This window comes from Adiantum capillus-veneris, chromosome 22, assembly GCF_014529385.1.
Source record: "Adiantum capillus-veneris isolate H3 chromosome 22, ASM1452938v2, whole genome shotgun sequence".
Taxonomy (NCBI): domain Eukaryota; kingdom Viridiplantae; phylum Streptophyta; class Polypodiopsida; order Polypodiales; family Pteridaceae; genus Adiantum; species Adiantum capillus-veneris.
The window spans coordinates 28,981,184-29,007,292 of NC_140952.1; positions in this window are offsets into that span (position 1 = coordinate 28,981,184).

Consider the following 26,109-nt stretch of genomic DNA (forward strand, 5'->3'; position numbering starts at 1 on the left):
GACTGACAATTTCCTCTGCTTAATCTTATCGAGTTCACAAAGAATATTCTCATCACCTCTGTTGTCGGAATATTCCAGTCTGAAGGCTCTAAGTATTTTATCATAGGATCTGAGCTCGCAAGCCGGGTAATGGTAGTACCACTTCCTCACTGCCTCCTTCAGTGTTTGCGGAAAGTATTCACCCCATTCATCCTCATCAATAGTTTTCAGCTCAGCATACTCCTCAAAGGCTTGGATGTGAACATCCGGATCATCCTTCTTGCCCCCTTTGAACACGGGAAAAGAGATTTTCAACGAGGATGTGTAATCATGCTGATCACCGTTGGTCCGTCATCTTCTCATCTTGGAGTACGGAAGCCTCTTTGGAGCTTTCTTACAATTGTCTGTATCTACATCCCAATTAATATCTGCCCATTTTTGTGTCCTCTCTAGCTTGTCTACTGGAAGTATGGCAACTTCCTTTTTGGCGCCTTCGTCCCCCTGCCTGGACCGAGGACTATTAGTGCTGCGTGCTTCCCTTTCTACCCTTTTGCGTCTGGGCTGACTAGAATGATGTGAGTCCTGTGCCTCATCAGCATGATTATGCTCCTCCTGAGCCTCAATGTCAGTCACCAGCTCATGTTTGGGGTCAAAGTCTCTTTCTAGCTCCTCAGGGCCAAGGTCAACGCAGTAGGATGGTTTCCGGCCACACCTGGATTTTGGTGCCATTATTGCAGCTGAGAAACTTCAAACTGGGAGATGAGTTTTCTAGTCAACGAGTGACACCTCTAGCCACCGTGATCGCCAAGATGGAATTGGAGTTGATCTCTTTAGATAGCTGATTCCAATGTTAGAAGTTTACAGCTACAGGTGATGTGTTAGTTCAAATAGTAGAACTGGAAAAGGAATTTGAAACTGAACTAGAATACATCTACTGAAATGAGAAATAGACTGAAGTACTGAGAATGATGTTTAGATTCAGATTCAGATTCAGAGAGAATGAGTACAAAGTACTATGGCTGAAGTACACTGGACTGCTATGTTTAGGATTACATATGAAAGATTACAGATGGAGATAATGTAGCTCAGGAACAGCTCGGGAACCAAGGATTATGAATCAAAAGCTAAGCAGAAGTACAACCGACAAATGCCAACCCGATTACAATGTAATGGGTCCTATTTATATGCCTTGGGAGTTACTGTGGTAATTGCCGTGGTGATTACTGACTGATCCGTTGTTCGTCTCACAGGAGCCGGTTCCCACCAAGTGAGACTATCTCCGCCATAGTGTCTAAAAATGGCATAGCTACTGATATTGAAAAAATTCATGTCATTGCTGATTTGCCAAGACCAACAACAGTCAAGGGGGTTCAAGCCTTCATGGGGCATTGTGGATATTACAGACAGTTCATTTACATGTACACTATAATCGCAAAACCCATGTATAGCTTGATTATACACTTTGAATGGACCAAGGCATGTGAAGAATCATTCATGAAGATTAAGCAGGCTCTAACCTCAGCTCCAATATTGAAAGCACAAGATTGGAATAAGATATTCCACATACATGTAGATGCTTCCAATTTTGCTATAGGATGTATACTAGCTCAACCAGGAGATGAGAAAATTGACTTTCCTATTTCTTATGCTAGCCGACACTTGAATATGGCAGAAAATAATTACACTACCACTGAAAGAGAAGGGTTAGACATTACCTATTAGCCAACAAGTTTATGTTCTTTGTAGACCACCAAGATTTGTTGTATTTGGTCAACAATCCATGAAGCACAGGAAGAATAGTGAGATGGTTCATCATTCTTCTAGAATTTGATTTCTCTGTGGTTGTAAAAAAGGGCACTACACATCAAAGAGCAGATCATTTGTCAAAGATTGTTTGAGGAGAATCACCTAAAGAGGTAGAGGATGATCTACCAGATGCCTACTTGTTCTCCGTGGAAATGATACCTTGATGGTCCGAAAATAGAGAGTTGATTGCGTGAGCTAGTGGTACAATCAAACAGAGAGCACAAAAGCTACAAGATTTACTCTTTGGAAGACAACATCAGAAAGCCTCGACATCAGAAACCCTTGGGTGAATTACTCAAGACCCAGCTCTTGCACAACATAGTGGTTTGAATTGCATTGATCTTCAAATCATGGTAGAGCCAAATCCATAGACACGATTGTTCAACCCATGCACACAGTCGTCCCGGAATACGCCATCTAGGAGGGGTGGAAGGGCACTAAGTAATTAAGGGCAATGTTTGAAGAGGGAGAAAAAAGTTCGATGTTAACGTTTGATTTTTTGTAAAATTACCTAATAATTCCATTATAATTCATCATCAATGAAAAATTCACTGATAATATCTTCTCGATGAGTATAAATAGTGTATATACTATCAGAAAATCATAGCAAAATAGTCCTTTTTGGTTATTTTTCATCATTTTTCTTCATAATGAGACTTAAAAATAGAGAGATCCAATAAAAAACAATAAAGATGTATTTTTCAATGGATTTTCACTTTGCTTTTATAGCGCATTTTCTTTTTTTCTTTGATTTTTTCAATAAACAGATCAAAAATTAATAATAAATAACAAAGGAGCTCAGATGGAAAAATGTAAGACATGGTGGTGATCAGAAAGACAAGGCAGATGAGCACAAACATTTTCAATGAAATCGAAAGATGGAAGTGGGAAGCCTAAATTAGGCGACCATACCTACTTTTTCAAAATTCTTGCAGAATGAGCTACAGGAATCCGATCAGGGAAATTTTTGAGTCTAACATAGATTTCACGCCGTAGTAAGATTGATGAGGGAATCTAGGAAAAAATGGTTCGGGAAGTCCGGGTATAGATATCCTAGGTAGGCTAAAGCAACCTCATTTCCACTTGTCACCTTTGCAGAGAGAGCTTTCGACCTCTTTCGCACATACTTTCCGAAGTCTACAGTTTCCCGTTCTCAGCACCGTCTCACGTGAGACATGAGGGGTAATTTCTTTACTCATCAATAATCCATTTTGTACGGCCAGTTGCCAGTCTAAACCCCTAGAAAAAACCCTAGAATTCCAGTAGTGCCCGAAGACCTACGACCAAAAACTGACCATAGTGGCCTGCCAGCTCGACCAGATCAGATGAGATTTGAATTGTAGCATGCCCTAACATAATAGAACCTTTCTATATCATCAGTTGAACATTCGGCAAGGGTCGAGGGGGTCCCCAGTCGAAAATCTAGGCTTTTAGGCAGATACTAGAGTTTGGTTCCGTCTCCATAGACAACTTGCCTACGAGGTTTGTAAACAATGTATATGATAGGTTTCGTGAAATCAATCAAGGAAAGCCCTCAAAAAGCAAAAAATGGCTCGAAGGTTACAAAGCGTCAAATTCGACATATGAGGTCAAACTGACTCCAAATAAGCCAGAATTGGATCAGTTGCTTCACGATTGTGTTGCAGACAAGTCCAAATCCTCACAAGTGACAAACCAACTCAATAGGCAGTGTAGTCTCAAAAATCGGTGATTTTAGAGTTGACAAAGCACAAAGTGGTGCCGACAAGACCAAACTTGACCAAAGTCATTTTTGGACTTGTTCTAAGTGTATAGAATGTGTTTAGGTCAAAATTCTTAAGTTTTGCAAGAAAATTGTGACTGGTGTAAATAATCACGATTGTTTACTTTTGCACTTTTTTTTTTTGGGAAATTGTATCATCACCTCACCTATCATGATACACACCTATTACATGCCAAAAATCAAGTATGAGCCAAAATGAGCACCTATAACTTGGAAAATTTCCAAAAAACGCAAAGAAGTCTTTGCAAACCAGATTTTGAGTTATGGACCACTTTTTTTGATCCAAATCACCTCATATCACATACATAGAGTCTATACAATGCCTAGAAACAATTTGTACCAAAAAATTCTGATTTTGGTAGAAAAGTTAATAATCACGATTATTTACTTTCTAGCCAAAATGGGGGAAGTTTGATATTTTTCCATCATACATCCAAAGTACATGATGTGTTAAGCCCACTAGCCAAGTTTGAACCAATTTGGAGCTCAAAATCTCAAATTTCCATTATATCTACTGTTTCAGAGACTTAACCCCAAAATATGGTACCATTGTCACCTTATGCATCCAAATGAGCCCATATTTCACTCAGAGCATGTATTTGGTATATACGTCAAGCCTATGATGCCAAGTTTGTAAAAAGTTGGAGAAATTACTTAGCTGTAAGTAATAGCGATTATTTACTTTGGTTGAAATTTTTTGTTTGAACTTGATATTTTTGTTCTTGCATGTTTGTATGCATCTATGCTTGTTCAAAAATTGATTCGAAGCAAATTGGACCAAAATTGTCAACATTTTAGACTAAAGGATACTTCAGATAAAAATCTATCAAATCTGCTAGCTTTGACACTCTATTCATTGAATAGGAGCCATGCAAGCAACAGAGAGGGCCAAGAAGAAGCTCAACCAGAAAGAAAAGTTGCAAGAACTACCAGCATACCAACTAAACCCAGATTCATTCAAAACTGCCAAGGCCACCTATCTCTCAACAGAACAGCTTGAGGAGCATCACACCACAGTGTTCATTGGCACATTCAAGAGCGAGGAGGGACATCAGGTAGAGTTGCAACTCCTACCAAAAGAAGTGTATGATGTCGCCGCAAAGCCCGAAACCAAAGATGCCAATCGACAGCTAGGACTCAGAGATTTTAATGAACAAGAGCCGTGCGGAGTGGACTTCCAAAAAGGTTATGAGATTTTTCCACGATCAAGGAAGATGGAACTACTCATATTTCTGACCCACAAGGTAACAAAGTTGAAGTGGTGATCACCAAGGAAATAGTGGTAGAGGCACTGAGATTCTCCATAGAAGGAATGACAATGTGGGCAAGGGATAGGAAAATGGTAGGAACTTTCACATAAGAAACCGCCGCGGCCACCTGCTACCAAGGTATACCACACCCAATCATGCAGTTGCCACCACCTTCACACAAGTCCTCAAGTCAACAACCAGGAAACCGATGGACCATGCTCAATATGTCTTGACCACTTTGAAAGGAATAAAGAAAGAAGGAAAGATCACATACCTGGGTGCACCAGAGGTGTTGACAAGGATTGCATACCTTGCCATCGGCATGGTCGACAACCTACCACCTGCCCCAGACCAAAACACTCGGATACTGTCAGCTCAACCATCTCCTCAAGCTACAAGATTGGCCAGGAGATCCTACAAATCTGATGAAGAATCAACTGAAATTTCACCGGAAAGGCACAACAGTGAAAGTTCGATTAATGAAGAAAAGAGAGCACGAAGGGAGGAAATGAAGAGAAAAGCCATGGCAACACACCAAGAAGAGCCTTTGCAAAATCAAGCCAGGTTTGAAAGAGAGAAACATGCATACCAACGCAGCCGCCTCAACAAGCACAAGGAAAGAACCTGGAAAATTGGGTGCCTAGTGGGCTTAAGGGACCAAGGACCAAGCATCACACCAGGAAGCAGGCTGAAGAACTCGCTGAAGTACTAGAACGGATGTACCAAGAATTAGAAGCTTTAAAGCTAAAAGAAGCCCGAAGAAGCGGCAAAGAAGACAAAAGAGGTGGAAGAACATCAAGAGCATGCAAAGGAGACCACTACACAAAGATAAACACAACATGCCCAAGGTAATGTGTCTCCCCGCATCTCTTCTCGTGTCTCTGAACACCAAGATCAACCAACGCCGATCCCAACACCATCACCGGCACTTAAAGACACAACAAATGAGCCAACAAAAGAAGAAGAAACTCAACAGGAAAAAGCAGCTGAAGCTACACAAGAATCTTAACAACAAGAAGCAGCAAAAACAACACAATAAGCAGATGCCTCTACTCAAGAGAAGCAAATAGAGAGAGAGAGAGCTAGAGACCGAAAAGGCAGCCAGTCCTACACCAGAAGAGGACTCTGCAAAAGTTGAGCACACAAGAGAACAAGAGGCCAAGGAAACACCCTCTGCCTCAGCACAGCAAGAGAAGGCCGAGGCACCATCCTCAACCTCCACAGAAAAATAACAGCCATGGCTACAAGAACAACAGCAACCAGCCGTCTTGACATAGCCAAAAGACACACAAGAGGCTGCAGAAACATCAACTCAGTTGGCATGACATGAAGACTGGCAATCAAATGATGTAGTCATCCTACAACTGAATGAATATGCTAAGCAAATGCACGAGATGACAGAAAGGCTTTGCTTAGCAGCACTTGGCCGTAGCACACTGGCCAAAGAGTTAGAGATGGTGATTGATGCACTCCAAGGGGAGTTAGACGACAAAGTTAATGTCATCACCGATCTCCAGAGGCAGGTGCAAGAGTTAAGAGCAGAAGATGAATAGCATCAGCTCGCAAGAGACAAGCAACAGAAAGAAATGGAAGAACTGGGTGAGCTGCTTACCAAACTATCAGATGCATGCAAATCCAAGGATGATCAGCTAATGGAAGTAACAAATGAACTTCTAACTACCACTCTATCAGCTCAAAAGAGCCAGGTACAGTTAGATGTGGCCAATGCTTCTCTACAGTACTCAGAACAAAGAATCAATGATCATGCGATATTATTGCGGCAAATACAAAATCCAGCCATCGCCTCGATCAATGGAACAGATGAGTTCTACAAGCCGTTAGAAAATAAAAATAAAGACCTCGACCTAGAGATGAAATTAGAGCAGCCTCAACGCAGAGACCTGGCCTTGATGCGGGTCCAAAGAGAAGACGAGCTTCTCAAGGAGATAGCTGAACTCAAATGAGTCAACCAGTACTGAGAGAGGGAAGGACAGAAATGCAAGAAGAGACAGGCACTTTGGAGCCACCTCAGATAGAAATCCCCTCAGTATCATTTACTGACATGGAGACACAGGCCGCAGTAGAGCTGATTGGCGAGGAAGAATTTCAAGTATCCATCATAGAAGAAGACACAGTGCCCATGGTTCACCTCTCAAAGGTTGAAGAAGATGCACTAAAAGAAAAATTTACCGAAGAGGTAGATGAGCAGTGGAAGTTAGCAATGGATTGGGAGCTGAGAGTACTTCATTCTGTCAATGTCACACAGCTCACTCTCAATCAAATAAATGCGCAATGGCACCAACAATCCCCGCCCTACCCTCTGATTAAAGTTGAGTTGCTATAAGTAAAAGAAAGACTTTACAGAGACATGCAAGTCGAGGGCGCAGATAAAGACCACCCAAAGTGGAGGTTGAGTTGGCTAAACAAGAACCCAAGGTACTTGATTTTGTTCACGAGAGGACCTGCGGCCCTGCAAAAAGATCCTACCTCCTGTCCTGTACCAAGAGTAAGGACTTGGATAGCACATGAGGCACTACAAAAGAAGCGGCCAACTTGGCTGAATTATCCCAGATTGCCTGCTCCAGAAAAGGGACCAGCGTGACTAAAGAATACATGGTGAAAACCCTAAAGGGCACCATGTCATGCTTGAAAATTCTACCATATTTTTCATGTGTTATGCTATACAAAATCTGCCGAATGTTTCTCACATGCGTCGAAGTGTTCAATGAGCCAGAGAAAGCAGGCGCCCCTTGGATGTCATTCCTCGAGGGTAACAAAGGTTTGTGCTATGATCTCAGTGGCCAACCTTCCGAAGAATTCCTCTATGGATTCTACGCCAGATGCATGTTTCTACCTTCACACAATATGCTGGCATTCGCGTAAGTGTTCTACATGAATTCTTTATTTGGCAAACAAAGATATTTGCGCCAGTGTGATCAACAATCTGACCTCAAGGTTTGTAGGCTATTCAGCAATGGAGCTGAAAAACAGAGTAACTATGAAGTTTTTGCAAGTGCCAGATAAGGAGCAAAATATCAGATATCAAAAGTCTCTAACAGCGCTTAAAGACCGCCTTGCCAGTCACTAGTGCGAAGACTACTTCACCCCATAAAGTTGTGTCAAGGGACGACACAAGCGAGGAGGGGGGGAATGTTAACAGCAAGCTAACACAGATACCACATTTTTGAGAGTTCTCATTGTAAAAACACTTATTATTTTGATAGATCAAGAATATTGTAACTCCTAATTTTTGGATAAACCTTGTAATTGATGATCCGAGGCTACAAGCTTCCAGATTGTATCAACCTGTCATTACCCATCTTCGTTAGAACTCTCATATTATTCATTTTGACCACCAAAAAAGTTGGCTAAGGTATAAAAGTCAATTTTTTAAAGTTATTATTAAGTTTGGGGTAATGAAATACACAGCGTAAGCTAACACCGCTCACTCCTCTCCTTCTTGTGCTTCCTACTCCCTCCCCGGTTGTCACATTACAGTCGCGTTTGTTGCATGACGTAAACACATCATGGTATTTTGTAGCTTTTGGCATCGCCGAACTGTGGAGGAATTTACATTTTCAAATAAAAAACTAAGCATAGGCGGGGTATTGGGGCACCATTGCTAAGCATATAGATGCATTCTGGGTCAAAAATGAGTAGGTCAAAAATCCACTGCTATTAGTAATCGCGATTTTGGCACTTGACCTAAAGTGGGTTTTGAGACCATAAGCATGTGTGCTTAGGTCTTATAAACATTTCCTATAAGTTTTGTTATGTTTGGATGTCATTTGATGCTTAACGGATGTGATTTGTTTGTCGATGAGCGATTGGCTTTTGGTGATTTCAGTCACTTGAGTGTAGCTTGAGCTAGATGCGAGTTGTTAGTTGTTTTCCGAGAGATTGAAAACCTCTTGTAGCCTCTATGCACTAGTCGAGGTAGCTTCGTCCCATGGATTGACAATTTAATTGTGGTTCTCGCTAATATGGCAATAAGATAGGATGGTGAGGTTAGGCATGCGTCCCACAACAACAATGCTCTATCAAACAATGGCAAGTCAAAGAATGACCTACAATGACAAGCAATGAAAAATTCCACAAGAGAGTCATCACCAACAATCAAAAGCTAACACAATTCCTCAATGTTGGGTGACCTATTGTAGACAACTCAAATTGCACTTGACATGGAAAGAAAACCCATCATAAATTCCACGCCACAAAGAGGATCAGTTCTACAAGCTCAAACACATCAACATCCATATTTACGGCATTTAAGATTGTCAACAAAGAGACAAATGATCAACAAGAAGAGAAGTTGCCTCGATAATCAAAGATCAAATCATGTATCAAAAACATGGTAGATATGAATCACTCAAGGAAGGGGGGAGCGTCATCAACACCAAAGCTGTTCCGAAGGTAACGACCAACATTGAAGACAAAGATGAAACAACCCTATGACAAGACTACACAAGGTCGTGTCAAGGGATGACAGAATTTAAGAAGGGGGGAATTGTAAGAGAAAAATTGAATGGACACCCACCTGGTCGGATACGTATCCGCACACCACATTTGTAGTCTATTATTTTGCATGCTAGTGTAGTAGTACTCTGTGTAAATCCTGATTCCAATGTAGGAGGTCAATTTCCTAAGTTGTAATGCTGTCATGATAGTTGTAAAAGTCTATGTGAGCTGGCAACTGGACATTTCGAAAGCCCTAGGTATAAAAGTCAATAAATCTAATGTTAAAGAAGGCTTATTTTTAGAAGAAGAAGGGAGCTCTAAAAACGTACGCTCAAGCTACGAAGCTGCTCTAACTTGTAATCAGCTTTTCTAATGATTGGGTAATCAATTTTCATTCTTGAAACTTGCATTGTGTTCCTCTTTCTTTGCTCTTTATTTCAAGTATATGCATTGTCATTTTTATTGTGGTTTGCGACTACGTGTTTGTGAGCACAATAATTTCATATTTGAGTGCTTAAATCATTGTTTTTAGTTGTTTTGACCACAGGAGAGTGTTCTTAGACCATAGGGTGACCTTTCTAGATATTTTTGTTATACTATTTCAAGACCTTTTTCATGATCGATCGTGATTTTTGTACCTTGCTAGATTGCAACCAGACTTGGTAGGATAGTGCCCCTAGATGTCCTAGACCTCCTCCTGAAGTTTCATTGCATTTTGAGTCTGTTCGAGTGCCAAAATGGTGTGATGACCTAGAGCTGTGAGAAAGGACATAGATAGATTTCCCTGATCATTGAGTGTTGGCTTGCTTGTGGAGTTGCTGTGTTTTCTTGTTAAGGTTCACTTCTTGAGATTGAAAATCTCAAAGAGTCTTTGTGCCCCATCCGGGGCACTTCCCTAAGTATTGACATTATGTTAGTACCAAAAAGCTATGCTGCAAACGTCCGTCTCACGACAACCGCTAACAAAAAACAATGCCTCTTGAGATTATACATTGGAAATCTATGGCCCTAGGGCCATAGGATCTCTCATTAGAATAGAGGGTAGCTAGTCTATGACCCTAGGATCAAAGGGTGGCCTAGTTGTCAATGTAAAAGCTCTCAAAAAGCATTTAGGCTATTTAGAGCACCTACATATGCACCATGGTAGCCATGTTGACGTAGGGTCATATGATTTCTAATTTGAATAGAGAAAAATATATGAACCTTGAGCTTATACATTGGCACGCTATGGTTGTGGGGCGATAGGATCTCACATCAAAATAGAGGGAAACTATGGCCCTAGGGCCATAGGATCTCTCATTGGAATAGAGGTCAACCTATGGCCCTAGGGCCATAAAGTCTCACATCTAAGTAGAGGGAAACCTATGGCAAAAGGATGGCCTAGGTCTCAATGTAAAGCTCTGAGCAGGAATTTAGCCATTCAAGGGAACCTACATATGCCCCATGGAAGCCCTACATCCCTAGTACCATAGGATCCCTTATTGGAATAGAGGGAAGCCTATGGCCCTTGAGCCGACACATTGGTATCTATAGAACTAAGGCCATAAGATCTCTCATTAGAATAGAGGACAACCTATGGCCCTAGCGCCATAAGGTGGCCAAGAAGGAAAATGTAAAAGCTATCAATTTAGAGCCATAGAATCTCTCATTGGAATAGAGGGAAACCTTTGGCCCTTATACATTGGCACCTTATGGCCCTGGGGCCATAGGATCTTTAATCAAAATAGAGGGAAAACTATGTACCTAGCGCTAGAGGGTGGCCTAGGTATCAATGTAAAAGCTCCTAAAGAGCATTTAGTCCATTTAAGGACATCTACATGGGTACCATAGCAGCCCAATGGTCATAGGGCCATAGAATATCTAATTGGAATCAAGGGAAACATATGGTCCTTGAGCTACTACCTTAGAACCTTACAGTCTATGGCCCTAGGGCCATATGATCTCTCATTAGAATAGAGGGAAACCTATAGCCCTAGCACCAAGGGGTGGCCTAGGTGTCAATGTAAAGTCTCTTAAAGAGAATTTAGTCCATTGAAGGACACCTACATATAAACCATGACAACCCTATGAACTTAAGTCCATAGGATCTTTCAATGCAATAGGGCGCCCTTGAGCGTATACATTGACATCCTATGGCCCTAAGGCCATATGATCTCTCATCAGAATAGGGGGAAACCTATCAACCTAGCACCAAAGGTTTGCTTAGGTAGCAAAATCTCTCAAAGATCATTAGACCATTAAAGAGAATACGTGGGCATCATGGCATTCCTACGGTTTTAGGGCCATATAATATCTTATTACACAAGGGAGACCTATGCACCTTGAGCAACTACAATGGCACCCTATGTCCCTAGGTCCATAAGATCTCTCATCAAATAAGAGGGAAACCTATGGCCCTAGGGCTAAAAGGTGGCCTAGGTGTCAATGTAAAAGCTTTCAAAGAGCATTTAGGCCATTCAAGGCTACCTACATATACACCATGGCTGCCCTATGGTCCTAGGACCATATAATCTCTAATTGAAATAAAGGGAAACTTATGGCCCTTGAGCTTATACATTGGCAGCCTGGTCTTAAGGACATAGGCTCTCTCATTAAAATAGAGGGCAACCTATGGCCCTAGGGATAGAGTGTGGCCTAAGTGTCAATGTAAAATTTCTCAAAGAAAATTAAGTCCATTCAAGGGCACCTACATATGCACCATGACCATTGACAACCTCATAGCCTTAGGTCCATAGGATCTCCAATTGGAATACAGGGAAATCTATGACCTTACGGCCAGACGGTGGCCTATGTGTCAATGTAAAAGCTCTCAAAAATAATTTAAACCATTCAGGGGAACCTACATCATGGCAACCCTATGGACCTAGGGCTATAGGACCTCTCATGAAAATAGAGGGAAACCTATTTTCCTAGGGCTAGAGGGTGTCCTATGTGTAAACCTAAAATCTCTTAAAGAACAATTGGACCATTCAAGGGAGCTTGCATATCCACCATGGAAGCCCTAGGTCCATAGGATCTCTATTTTGGAATAAATGGAAAGCTATGGACCTTGAGATTATACATTGGCACCCCATGGCCCTAGGGCCATAGATATCTCATTAGAATAGAGGGTAACCTATGGCCCTAGGACCATAGGGTAGCCTAGGTGTCAAAGTAAATCTCTCAAAGAGAATTTAGGCCACTCTAGGGAACCTAATTATGCACCATGGTAGCCCTAGGGCCGTAGGATCTCTAATTGGAATATAGTGAAACCTATGGCCCTAGATTCTACGTTGGCACCTAATGGCTCTATTCTCTCATTATAATAGAGGGAAACATACGGCACTAGGACCTGAGGATCACCTATGTGTCAATATAAAATGTTTGAAAGAGTGTTTAGGCCATTCAAGGGCACCTACATATGCACCATGGAAGTGTTATAGCCATATAATCTCTACTTGGAATATAGGGCATCCTATGTTCCTTGAGCTTATACATTGGCCCCCTATGACCCTAGGGCCTCTCATTAGAATAAACATCAACCTATAGCCATAGGGGCTTAGGTTTCAATTTCAAAGAGCATTCAAGCCATTCAGGGGCACCTACATAGCACCATGGCATCCCTATGTCCATAAGGCCACATAATCTCTCATTGGAAAAGAGGGCAACCTATGGCCCTTGAGTTTCTACATTGGCACCCAAGGGCCCTAGGTCCAGAGCGTGGCGTATGTGGCAATGTAAAAACTCTCAAAGACCATTCTCAAAGATTAATTAGGCCATTCAAGGGCACTTGCATGGGAACCATGGCAGCCCTATGGCCTTAGGGACCATAGGATCTTTGATTGGAACATACAAAAACCAATGCCTCTTGATCTTATACATTGGCATCCTATGGCCCTAGGGCCAATGGATTTCTTATTAGAAGAGAGGGTAGAATATGACCCTAGGATCAAAGGCTGGCCTACGAGTCAATGTAAAAGCTCTCAAAGAGTTTAGGCTAAAAAGAGCACCTTCATATGCACCATGGCAGCCCTGTTAAGTATGGAGCTTGATTTACCCCTTGTAATTTTTTGTGTTAAAAACGCAATTTTGTAAGGCCTCCATTATGAGGAGAAGCCATCGTGCGTGAAGAAAAATAACTCGCCGGAAAATAAAATCACTTGTTGGAAAACCAAAATTTTAACGCCTAGTCTCGAGCCTATGGCTTCATCGGAATATTCCTTTTCACCCGAATATTATGATCAGATGGCGACCGGAAAGTGGTCGGAAAATGACCGGTTGGTTGGCCAGTTGGCCGGTGGCGGGTAGTCAATGGCCGGTGGCCAAATTCAAAAGCGGACTTGTCTTCTCAAGGGCGGCTACACATGGGTGGACTGGAGGGTCGATTTGGACTTATCTACACAAGGTCGGCTACACATGGCTGCCTCTCATGAGAGAGGGCAGCCCTTTTGGCCTATAAAAGGAGGCCATTTCTACACACATTTCATAGTGTGAAGTTGATGCAACAAGGTGGGTGTGAGGTAGTGAGAGTGAAGCAAGGCGGGAGCTCCAAAAGGGTATAATCCCTTTGTAACCTACTTCTTGTTTTGAAGTACTAAAGCCATTGAGTGGCTGCTTTCCCGTGGATGTAGCCCACATTGGGTGAACCACGTATATTGTGTGTACTCTCTCTCTCTCTCTCTCTCTCTCTTTGTCTCTACTATATAATCTCTTGTGTGTGTAAATTATCTCTCTCCATTAAGTAATCTACTCAATTATCTACTTAGCTATGTCATATTTCCTAACAACAACTGGTATCAAAGAAAGGATTTCTCGTAGCTAAAGTATCTCAAGGAAAGGATTCCTTGAATTGAGTGGGAGTTATGGCAGAGGAAGGGAAGCTCAAGATTGAGAAGTTAAATGGCAAAAACTACCAACATTGGAAGATGGAGATTGAAGACTATCTCTACCAGAAGGACCTCTAATTCCATTGGCGGTCTTGCAAAGAAGCCCGCAACAATGGCAGATGAAGCATGTATTGTCCTTGATCGAAAGGCACCGGGAACAATTTGGTTAAGTTTGGCATCAACGGTGGCCTTCAATGCTTTGGAGATGAAGACCACAGAGGACTTGATGAAGTCACTTGATGACTTCTACGAGAAACCATCGACATCCAATAAGGTATTTATTATGAAGTGCTTGTTCAATCTAAAGATGGTAGAGAATGGTTCAGTTGCACAACACCTAAATGACTTTAACACAAAAATAATTCAACTTTGATTCGTGAAAATCAGTTTTGATGACAAAGTGTGAGCTCTCCTTATACTATCATCTCTACAGGATAGTTGGGATAGCCTTGTGATGGCTGTAAGTAATTCTATTTCTGGCACAAATACTCTTAAGTTTGATGATGTTGTGGGTGTTCTCCTAAGCAAGGAAATACGAAGGAGAAGCACAAAAGAATCATCAAGTGCTACACTGTCAGTGGAAACAAGAGGAAGGCCTAAGGAGAGGTTCAAAAACCAAAAGGGTCGTGATCGCTCAAGACGGAGCAAGTCACGCACAAAGTCAGTTCTTGAATGTTGGAACTGCGGCAAGAAGGGCCACATCAAGAAGGATTGCTGGTCTAAGAATAAGAAGGATACTAAGTCTCAAGACAACAAGCCAACATCGGAGGCCAATGTGGCATGTAAAGTAGAGCAAGATGTTATAATTCTCTCATTAGACAATGTGTCTAGTTCCTAGATAGTAGATTCTGGGGCTTCATTCCATGCGACACCACACAAGCAACATTTCCAAGATTACAGTAAAGGTAATTTTGGGTATGTATACTTGGGAGATGATGAAGCTTGAGAGATTGCCGGCAAAGGTACAATTTCTGTCAAAACTACTAATGGAAATGAATGGAAGCTTAAAGATGTTAGGCATGTTCCTTCTCTTCAAAAAATTTGATCTCTACAGGACTATTGGACGATGAAGGCCACAACATTGCATTAAAAAAAAAAAGGTGGAAGATCTCAAACGGATCTTTGGTGGTTTCCAAGGGAGAAAAGGTTGAGTACACTTTACTTGTGTACTATTAGCACACAACCTTCAGCTTGTGCAACAACTATAGAAGTTGACAGTGTGGTGTGGCACTACCGGCTTGGGCATATGAGTGCCAAAGGAATGCAAATCCTTCAAACAAAGAAGCTTTTGCCAGGTTTGAAAGAAGTGGACTTAGAGTTTTGTGGAGATTTTGTTTATGGTAAAGAAAAGAGGGTAAATTTTCAAAATTCAAGAAATTAAAGAAAAATTAAAAAGCTTGAGTTGGTTCATTCTAATGTTTGGGGTCCTGCAAGTACACCATCACTTGGTGGCTCATTGTACTATGTAACATTCATAGACGATGCGACTAGAAAAACATGGGTTTATGTCATGAAGAATAAGTCTGATGTATTTTCCATATTTCAAAGGTGGAAAGCCTTTGTGAAGAATGAAACAGATACCAAGGTTAAATGCCTCAGATCCGACAATGGAGGCGAATATTGTAGCCAAGCTTTTGAAAGCTTTTGTGATAGCAATGGCATTCGGAGGCAAAGGACAACCCCAAGGACCCCTCAACAAAATTGGATTTTGAAAAGGATGAACACGACAATCATGGAGCAAGCACGAAGAATACGACTACATGCAGGCCTACCGCTTGAGCCTTGGGTAAAAGCTGTAAGTACGTATGTGTACTAAATCAACCGATCACCCTTAATGGCATTGGATAGGGTAGTTCCAAAAGAGGCATGGACAGGTAAACTAGTGAATTATTCATTTTTCAAAGTGTTTGGGGGTGAGGCTTTCATGCACATAGATAGAAGCCTAAGATCAAAGCTAGATGCAAAGTCCAAAAAGTGTTTCTTCATTGGCTATGGAGAAGGTGACTTTGGGTATCCCCTATGGAATCCTGAAGATGGTAAAATCTTAAGGAGTAGGGATGTAAATCTTAATGAACAAAATATATACAAAGATTACTTGGAAAGAAAACAAACAAAAGAAACAGGTGATGAGTACATGGAGCTTGAGGACGGTGAAGACTCAAGGACTGGAAACTGTGACAATGTGCAACAACGTCAACCAAATGAGGAGCCTCAACCTATTCCCTGAAGATCTACAAGAGCATGTAGACCTCCAAATAGGTTTGTTCCTTCCTTCAACCATCTCTTGATCTCAGATTCTGGAGAGCCGGAATCATACAAAGAAGCTATGCAACACGAATCCAAAGAAGAATGGACGAAGAGCATGCAATTGGAGATGGACTCACTACATCGCAACCAAACATGGGAGTTGGTTGAGTTGCCTAAAGATAAGCGGGCACTTCAAAACAAATGGGTGTACAAGATGAAGGAAGAAGAAGGTGGGAAGAAAAGGTACAAGTCTAGGCTTGTGGTAAAAGGGTTTTCTCAAAAGAAAGGTATTGACTTTAATGAAATATTTTAACACTAGGTTGGTAACCTAACAGGACATAAAAGTGTCCTTTCAGGGTTTTGAAAAAAACCTCCAAAACCATAGTAGATCCACTCATTTTGTAAAATCCTTTCATGAGGTTATAGTTCAAGGACTACTACACATGGAAAAAATAAGAAACTTGTAAAATTTCTCATATTTTGGTCACACCAAGCCTCCAAAGTTGATGGACCAGTACATTTTCATCAAAACAGTCATTTCTTACGTTTTGTTGCATAAAAATAAGATTAGGGATTTTTGTAGGACTTGAGATAAAATCCCTAGTTAACTTCAATGGGTTGGTGATGAGAACATATGATTGCTTCTCACTCACTATTTTTTGTTTTGCCAACAGAAATAGGTACAAAAAAGTTGAATTCTTACCATTCTGCAAACCTATCATCAAAGTTTCTATAGCCACGCTCAATACAAATAATATATGCATCTTTTCTTAGTTCCCTATTGTCCTTTAGGCTCATAAGGAGCCATGGAGCATGTCAAAAGAATAATATATCTCTTACCAAGGGGAATCTTGGGGACAAAAATGAAGTGCTAAATACAACAAACATGAAAAAACTGGGTTCAACATTATGAGTTGTAGAATCCCATAGAAACTATTCAATATCTAGCCAAATTTGATCCTTATGACTATATATGGTTACTACCTACAAAATGCATGTAGTTGTCACAAGAAACTAGCAATATTGAAAAAGCTATACTTGATATACTAGAATGTTTCGTTTTCTTCTATAATTGAAAAAATCAACCATCGTTGTCTACTATACAAAATAGGGTATTAGGTGCCCCAAAACTCAAGGAATATTAGCTTTAAGTTACAATATGCAACATAGAAAATCAAAAGTGCATTTGGATATCATGAAAGCCACCAAAAAAATCATAGAAGAGCTAAAATTGGCTAAAAAACAGGATTTGACAATTTTTGTAATTTGGTCATAACTTACAACTTTAACATTTATTTCTCCCTAGAAGCATTAGGACATGTTGAGGACTACTAAAGATAGTTCTCTAGCATTATAGACCTCACAAACATGAATTATAGAGTGGTATAGTTGCAAAAAGTTGAAAAAAGCCAAAAACAGGACCCGTTTTTTCACACAGTTTAGGTTGTGAAATGTTGTGCAAGGACAAGGTTAAAGATGGAATTGATATTCCAAAAAAATGTCGAGTTTTTTTCATCTCATGAGACAACTTTCTAGATAGATAGCACCTCAAAATCCATTTTGAACTCTTGACATAATTCAAGGAAAATGGTCACTTAACAGGACATAAAAGTGTCCTAGGACATAAAAGTGTCCTAGGACATAAAAGTGTCCCATTACCAACCTAGTGTTAACCTGTTTTGTAAAATGAACTCAATTAGGCTTGTCTTAAGCATTGTGGCTACTCATGATCTAAATCTTGAGAAAATGGATGTAAATACGGCATTCCCTCACGGCAGTGACTTAGAGGAGGAAATTTACATGCTTCAACCAAAGGGGTATGAAGTAAAAGGTAAGGAGAAAATGGTTTGCAGATTAAAGAAAAGCTTATATGGTTTAAAGCAAGCATCAAGAAAATGGTACTTGAAGTTTGATCAATGGATGTTAGATCATGGATTCAAAAGATGAAACTCACATCATCGCATCTACACAAAGAATTTGGGAGATGGGAAGTTCGTCATCCTAATGTTGTATGTTGATGACATGCTGATTGCAAGTGCTAACATGTAGGACATCAAAGACCTAAAAGAGGATCTGTCTAAATCTTTTTCAATGAAATATTTAGGTGCTACAAAGAGGATACTTGGTATGAAGATATCAAGGGAAAGGACGAAGAAGACAATAAAGCTATCTCAAGAGGATTACATCAAGAAGGTACTAGAAAGGTTTGCAATGCAAAATGCAAAAACGATTTCTACATCTTTGGATGGTCACTTTAAACTAACCAAGGATATGTGTCCAAAGACACAAGAGGAGACAACCTATATGTCTAAAGTTCCATATGCTGCAGTAGTAGGTTCTCTTATGTATGCTATGGTCTGGACAAGGCCAGACATTGCACATGCAGTTGGAGTTGTAAGAAGGTTCATGGACAACCCAGGTAAAGAGCACTGGCAAGCTGTGAAGTGGATACTTAGGTATCTAAAAGGGATAACAACAAATTATTTGTATTTTGGAGGAATTGATATTTTTCTAGAAGGGTATGCTGATGCAGATATGGCAGGTGACAAAGATACTCAACGGAGCACTACTGGCTATGTCTTCACGGTTGGCGGCACAACAGTAAGCTGGGTTTCAAAGCTGCAGAAATTGGTATCACTTTCTACCATGGAAGCAGAGTATGTTACAATGACGGAGGCAAGCAAAGAAATTTTGTGGCTTCACAGATTTTTAGCAGAGCTTGGATTCAAACAAGACAATTGTGTCTTGTACAGTGATAGCCAAAGCGCTATCCATCTTGCAAAGAACTTAGCGTTTCATTCAAGGACAAATCACATTGAGGTGAGATATCACTTCATACGTACTCTTTTGGAAGAGGGACAACTAAAGCTAGGAAAGGTGCATACAAGTGAAAATCCTGCATACATGTTTACAAACGTGGTCAACAAGGAGAAGTTGAGATTTTTCTCATCTTCAATTGGCATTCAAGAATAAGAATCCAGGATGGAAAGCAGTCACATGTTTGGTTTGCAAACCCTAGGGTCAAAGACTGGCCTACGAGTCAATGTAAAAGCTCTCAAAGAGTTTAAGCTATTAAGAGCACCTTCATATGCACCATGGCAGCCCTCTTAAGTATGGAGCCTGATTTACCCCTTCTAATTTTTTGTGTTAAAAACGCACATTTGTAAGGCCCCCATTGTGAGGAGAAGCCATCGTTCCTGAAGAAAAATAACTCGCCGGAAAATAAAAAAACTCGCCAAAACTTAAACGCCCAGTCTCAAACCTATGTCTTCAACGGAATATTCCTTTTTGCCGGAATATTATGGCCGGACGGCGGCCGAAAAGTGGTTGGAAAACGACCAATTGGTTGGCCGGTTGGCCGGTTGGCCAGTAGTTAATGGCCGATGGCTCAAAAGTCAATGGACGGTGGTTGAATTCAAAAGCGGACTTGTCTTCTCAAGGGCGGCCACACATGGGCGGATTGGAGGGTCCGATTTGGACTTATCTAGATAAGGGCGGCTACACATGGCTGCCTCTCATGAGAGAGGGCAGCCCTTTTGGCCTACAAAAGGAGGTCATTTCTACACACATTTCATAGTGTGAAGTTGATGCAACAAGGTGGGTTTGAGGTGGTGAGAGTGAAGCAAGGCGGGACCTCCAAAAGGGCATAATCCCTTTGTAACCTACTTCTTGTTTTGAAGTAATAAATCCATTGAGTGACTGTTTTCCCGTGGACGTAACCCACATTGAGTGAACCACGTATATCGTGTTTACTGTCTCTCTCTCTCTCTCTCTCTCTCTCTCCACTCTATAATCTCTTGTGTGTGTAAATTATCTCTCTCCATTATGTAATCTACTCAATTATCTACTTAGCTACGCCATATTTCCTAACAAGCCCTAGGGCCGTAGGATCTCTAATTGGAATAGAGGGAAACCTATGACCCTTGAGCGTATACATTGGAAGCCCTAGGACCATAGGATATCTCATCAAAATATAGGGAAACCTATGGCCCTAGGGACAAAGGGTGGCCTATGTTTCAATGTAAAAGATTCCAATAATCTTAGGCCATTCAAGGGAGCCTACATATGCACAATGTCCCTAGTTCCATATGAACTCTAATTGGAATAGAGGGCAACCTATGGTCCTTGAGATTAGGCCTATGTGTCAATGTGAAAAGCTCTCACCCCCACATCAGCCATTAGAGTTTGTAAGTGCTAACTTAGTCAAGTATCAGCAAGATGAATAGGCTAGAGAGGGAAATATATGAAAAAGCTAGATGGTATGAAATGCATGTTCTACCTTTCATATCCTTAGTGGCATCAAAGACCATCCAAACATGTGCTCTTCACAAAGTAGTTTTTGGGGTTTGGGAATTCTTTAGTCAAGGAGAGAAATACACTAACTACTCTAGTGTTAAAGAGTCATTATTGGAGCCAATGCATACCCTCTGCATCAATAGGGAATATGATGTTGTGACCATAAAATAAAAAAAATTTGTGCGTCCTACAATCAAATGCATATATGTCAATGAAGATAATCAATTAATAGAAATTTTCTCTGTAACATTTAATGCACCAGTAACTTGTGTGTAGCGGAAAATGATAACATAGTGAGCATTTCATTAAGAACAAGTTCCTAATGAGCATAGAGATAGTAATTAGCATGGTAGAGGAGATGAGCATGCCATTGAAGCTTGGCTCTTAGTTGGATTTTCATTCCATAGCCAGGAGTTGTTAATTTAGGCCTCTACTTCTCAATGCTTGGAGAAGTAGATGGAGTTCTTGCTCAACACATGATTTATGTGTGTTGAAGAAAAAACTTCTTAGACTAAAATGATGCCATCCTCTCTCTCTTCTTGGTCGATCCCTCTTCCCAATTTCTCTTCCTAGATTCACATTGGCTCCTGCAGAGTTTATCCAATAACAATTTAGAAGCATATTTGATAGCCTTGTGTGACAAGTGTCCCCCTTTCCCCTTTTGTGAGATCTTTAGGTAATTAAAATAATTTATTTCAATTCTCATTGGACCTTTTAGTATTCTGTCCAATAGGAATCAAGCAGGCCATTGGGCTGCTTGATTCTCATTGGACTCCCTGGTAGATTGTCCAATACTCTTCTATGGAGCTTAATTTCTATTGGTTCTTTTATCAAGAATTTTTAAATTGATTAGACTAATTTTACTCTAGCCTAATTCTCATTGGCCCACCTCTATGGAAACCCAATAGGATTTGAGAGGAGATTGGGGGCATCTGGGCTAGGAGTCTGTCATGTGTCCATTGTTCCCTTTGTGTAAAGGGGGAGCTTGGGAGTGTGTGTGTGTGTTTCTCTCTCTACCCCTACCTTTAGGGCTCGCCCCCTCCTTCCTACGGATGTGGGAAGACTTTTTATTCTTCCCATAACCATCCAATTTTTCCCCCTTTTGTCCATTGGACTTATTAATTTAGACTTTGGAACCTTAGCTTATGGAAGTTTTAATGGATCTGAACCTTAGGTCTTTTAAGCTCCATTGATGCACATTGCTTTTTTGCAGACTGTCCCCCTTTGGATCCCTATTGAGACCGATCTGGTAACCTTACTTATATTCTAGCTTTTATCCCCTTGGTACCTCCCCATATTAAATGATTAGTTTAACATGAGAAAATCATTTGGGAGAATTAGATATTAGTTTTTATGACATTACCTCTCTCTTGAAATTGTAGTCGCCTTGACTATGAGATAGAGAAGATAAAGCCTAGTCATTAGTCCATTTGCTAGCGGGTAGATGATCCCTATTTTACCCTACGACACCGTTCCAAAATGGATGACTAATCCATTTGGTGCTTGAGAGACTTAGCTGCCACAAGCATGTCTACACATTAGTCTGTATCAATCTTCCATAGTAGAGTGACAAGCTCTACTTGGTGTTTGGGAGACGTCGTCTCCACAAACATGATCCTAAGCATGCATACTTATTATAATTTGTGCACAATAAAGAAAAAGAGAGTCTTATAAGACAATAATTTATTCATTTATACATATTTACATTTTCTTACCCTAGGAAATCATTGTAAGCATTGACAAGGTTTAGGTTATCTGTAATTGTATGCCTTGCATCCATCTAGCATCTTCAAAAGGATAACTTTTAAACTTGATAAGATATTGCTGGATAGTCTTACCACCTCTCAATACCTTTTCTTTGTATCAAAGAATGGACTCGGGCTACAGCAACTCTTCTTGGTCCTTGATCTCCAGTGGGTCTTCAATGGTTGCTTCTTGAGGCGGCTCTTCTTTGCAAGTCTTTAGGCTCACATGGAAAGCACTGTGTATGAGCCAATGGTCTGGTAACTTGAGTTGATAGGCCATCTCATTGATCGGCCTAAGAATTTGAAAGGGACCATAGTACCTTTTTGCTAACTTAGCATAGTACTTTTAATGTCTCGTAGGATTCTTTCCCGTCGTGTGCCTTAATTGAGCCTTGGAAAACTTAAGCAAGACCCAATCATTTTGTTTAAAGTCTAGAGCTCTTCTTTGATTATCAGCAGGCAACCTTTGGCCTTTGTTAAGAGATAGAAATAGCATCCTTAATCTTTTGAAAAGATTCTTGTAGGTCTTGGCTATATTAATCTACAGTGAATATCTTCCCATGTACCTTGAGTAGCAGGGGACTTTTTGATCTTCCCTCTATCACCTCAGAAGGTGATTTTCCCGTGGAAGTATGTATAGTGTTCTTGTAAGCATACTCCACTAAAGGTAAGTATTTCTCCCATTGGGACTTTTGATCTACTTTTGTATCATAATCTCTTAGTAGATCAAGAATTGCTAGGTTAGATATTTCACTTTGTCCATCCGTTTGCGGGCAATAGGCCAAAGAGACGTTTAGTATTGTACCTAAATTCTCAAAGAGACCCTTCCAAAAATTACTAGTCATTCTAGGATCTCTATCGAACATTATGGACAGTGGCCTCGCGGGTTCCACCATTCAATACCTCCCTATACAACCTGCGTTCGCAAGGTATTAAAAAACCCCCTCTTTTAACATGTCTAAATGAATAAAATGACCCCTTATCTTAGGATTTTTTCCAGAATTGAATAGAAAACCCTCTTATTTTAATGTATCTCTATTAAATTTCCTAAACTTTTTAGCATTTTAAAACCCCTCCTTTCAAACTCACATCATACATTAACATGATTACATAGTGCACCCCTCGAGACATTGGCAAGTCATGGTACTTGAAGATTTGTGATATAAAGAGGGTTGCCATTTGATGGGCCTTGATAGTCTTTTTGACAAGTATGAAATGTGATTGTTTGTTAAACCTGTCCACTATCGTCCATATTCCTGTATTCCCATGGATAGACTTGAGAAATCCAAAGATAAAATCCATGGATATGCTCTCGCATGGTGAATTAGGGATTGGCAAAGGTTGAACCAATCCAAGTTGCTTCCCTCTATCAAACTTCCTCTTTTTGCATACCACACATCTTGAAACATACTCTTTGTTGGGGGTTCATATCGCTGCATAGCTCCAACGACCAACAAAATTATCAATCGAGAGGGATGAGCTACCCGGATAGGGCATGGAAACACTACACGATTATTGAGCTAATCATGGCAACACAAATGGTGACTCTACAAGGTGAGCTTCTTGGGCTATGGAGGAGCTAAGCCACAATGATGGGCAATCTCCACATCCACTTCTCTTCACCTCTAATCAACCCAATCACACACACTAGTGATTGCAAGACGCACACAACACTAATCATATCATGCAACACACTAATCACAAGCACACACACATAGATCTATCAAACACCACACTCCAATCAAGCCTACATGCACACACAAGTAAAAGAGGAAAATCACACAAGATTAGAGAGGAAGTAACCACTAATTAGTTACAATCTAGCTAATCAAAGCATCATAGGCAGTCATAAGAAGCATGAGAGAGGCATAGTGAAAGAGAATTAAGCATTGTTTAGTGTTAACCAAGTCACATGAGCAAGGAGAAGCTCAAGAACTCCATAGCCACACACCTCAAGAGCTCTCACCATAGAGTGCTCTCAACAAATGAGTTTGAGAACCCTAATTTCTTTTACACACTGCCTTATGTACCTAGGGTAAAAATATGCAATGTCCAGGCGCCCAAGGCCTTTAGGGCTCCACCACTTACTGAATCTGCAACATAGGCACACTAACTAACCTGTTCTTTATAGCTTGGAACTCCCATTGAGCCCGTAACACATTAAAATATTACAATGGCTTGAAATAAATCGGGAATTTATAATACATGACAATTTTGGGAAAACGTGAAAAATATGTAACTCTAATCCACCTGAAACCCTCACCTGGCATCCAGTTGGGCACAGAAGCACTACCAACCGAGAAAGCCACAGCCTTTCTCCAGTTGATCAGTGCGCCAGATGCACAACAAAAGGTCTCAAGAGCCCTGCTCACACCTGTGAAGGTTGGCCTCCTGGCCATCTAAGTACAAGGCTGAGTCGTCAGCAAACTCAGCGTCCAATAGCTCTATCTCCGCGAATAGGGAGTGCTAAGCCCTATAGACCAACCTGCTGCGACACCAAAAACCTGCTCATCGCTTTAGCATAGAGAAAAAAGAGGAAGGGGGCATGAGGACAGCCCTGTCTGACCGAGCGTGTGAGCATGAAACGATCACCTCTACTTCCTGCCAAAAGAACCTGACTGTGTGCGTGCAATATGCCATGACTGGTGGTATTTCATTTGGCTCTGTCATGTCAAGTTCTAGCTGAGAAATTTCTACTTTTATGATGCCCAAGTTGTTGGCTTCTTCTTTTAGAACACTGAGCATCAAGCAGTAGATTGCTCCAACTTGACCTTTGTACCGTCTTTGACTTGGTTCTCCAATTAGATTGGCTTCTATTGGTTGATCTGTTAGATCTTGCAATTTTGGTTCTCAATTTGGCCACCGTAACATGTATAATGATCCTGATTGCATATGCACCAACTGTACGTTTTTCTGGCTTGTGCAAATTTTTGGATAACCACTTGGGTTGACTTTCAGAACTTCTTTATGCACTTCATCTTTGAGCTTGCAATACCTAGCTCCACTAAAGTCTGTGAACAATCTGGGAGTTTTCTAGATCTGGCTTTACTCTGATCAATAGGATCTTGGATCCTGTGCTGCTTTTGCTGCTCATTAAGTATATATGGCCTTCTCAATCTGCATATAAGACTTTATCTCCATTGTAGCCATATAGCTCTAAAATATGCTCTATTGCAATTTTACTTATGTTGCCACTGCTACTAGCTTGAACGGTTATACTTGAACTTTCGGCTCGATTTGAGTCCATGTCCACTAGTTCTTTAAAAATTGTCTCCTAGTAGATTCTGGTATTGATTAGCAAAATTTCTGATGCTCGTACTAGCATCTGCAATCACATGTAAGTGGCCCCTGTTTCCCTAACTAGAAGTTAATTTTCAGTGCAATTACTTGCACTTGCCAATTTCTATCATGCAAAATTTTGAAATTTGCATGCCCCTCAAACGACTTTGAGTTGGTTGTTTTCAACTGTTCTTCTACATATCTAGCTCGCTTTGCAGTGTGTAATTTTTTTCGCTTTTCTTTTTTCAACTTGCTCGCTTTTGCGCGGTGTAATATTTTCGGACTTGCTTTTTGGCTTTCGATTTTTGTTTTTTTTTTCGTCCCTCTTTTCTTTTTTTTCTTTTCCGACTCCTCTCTTCTTGTTTTTGTTTTATTTTTGTGAAACTTTAAAATTTTAAAGTTTTTTAATAATTTTTTTGGGA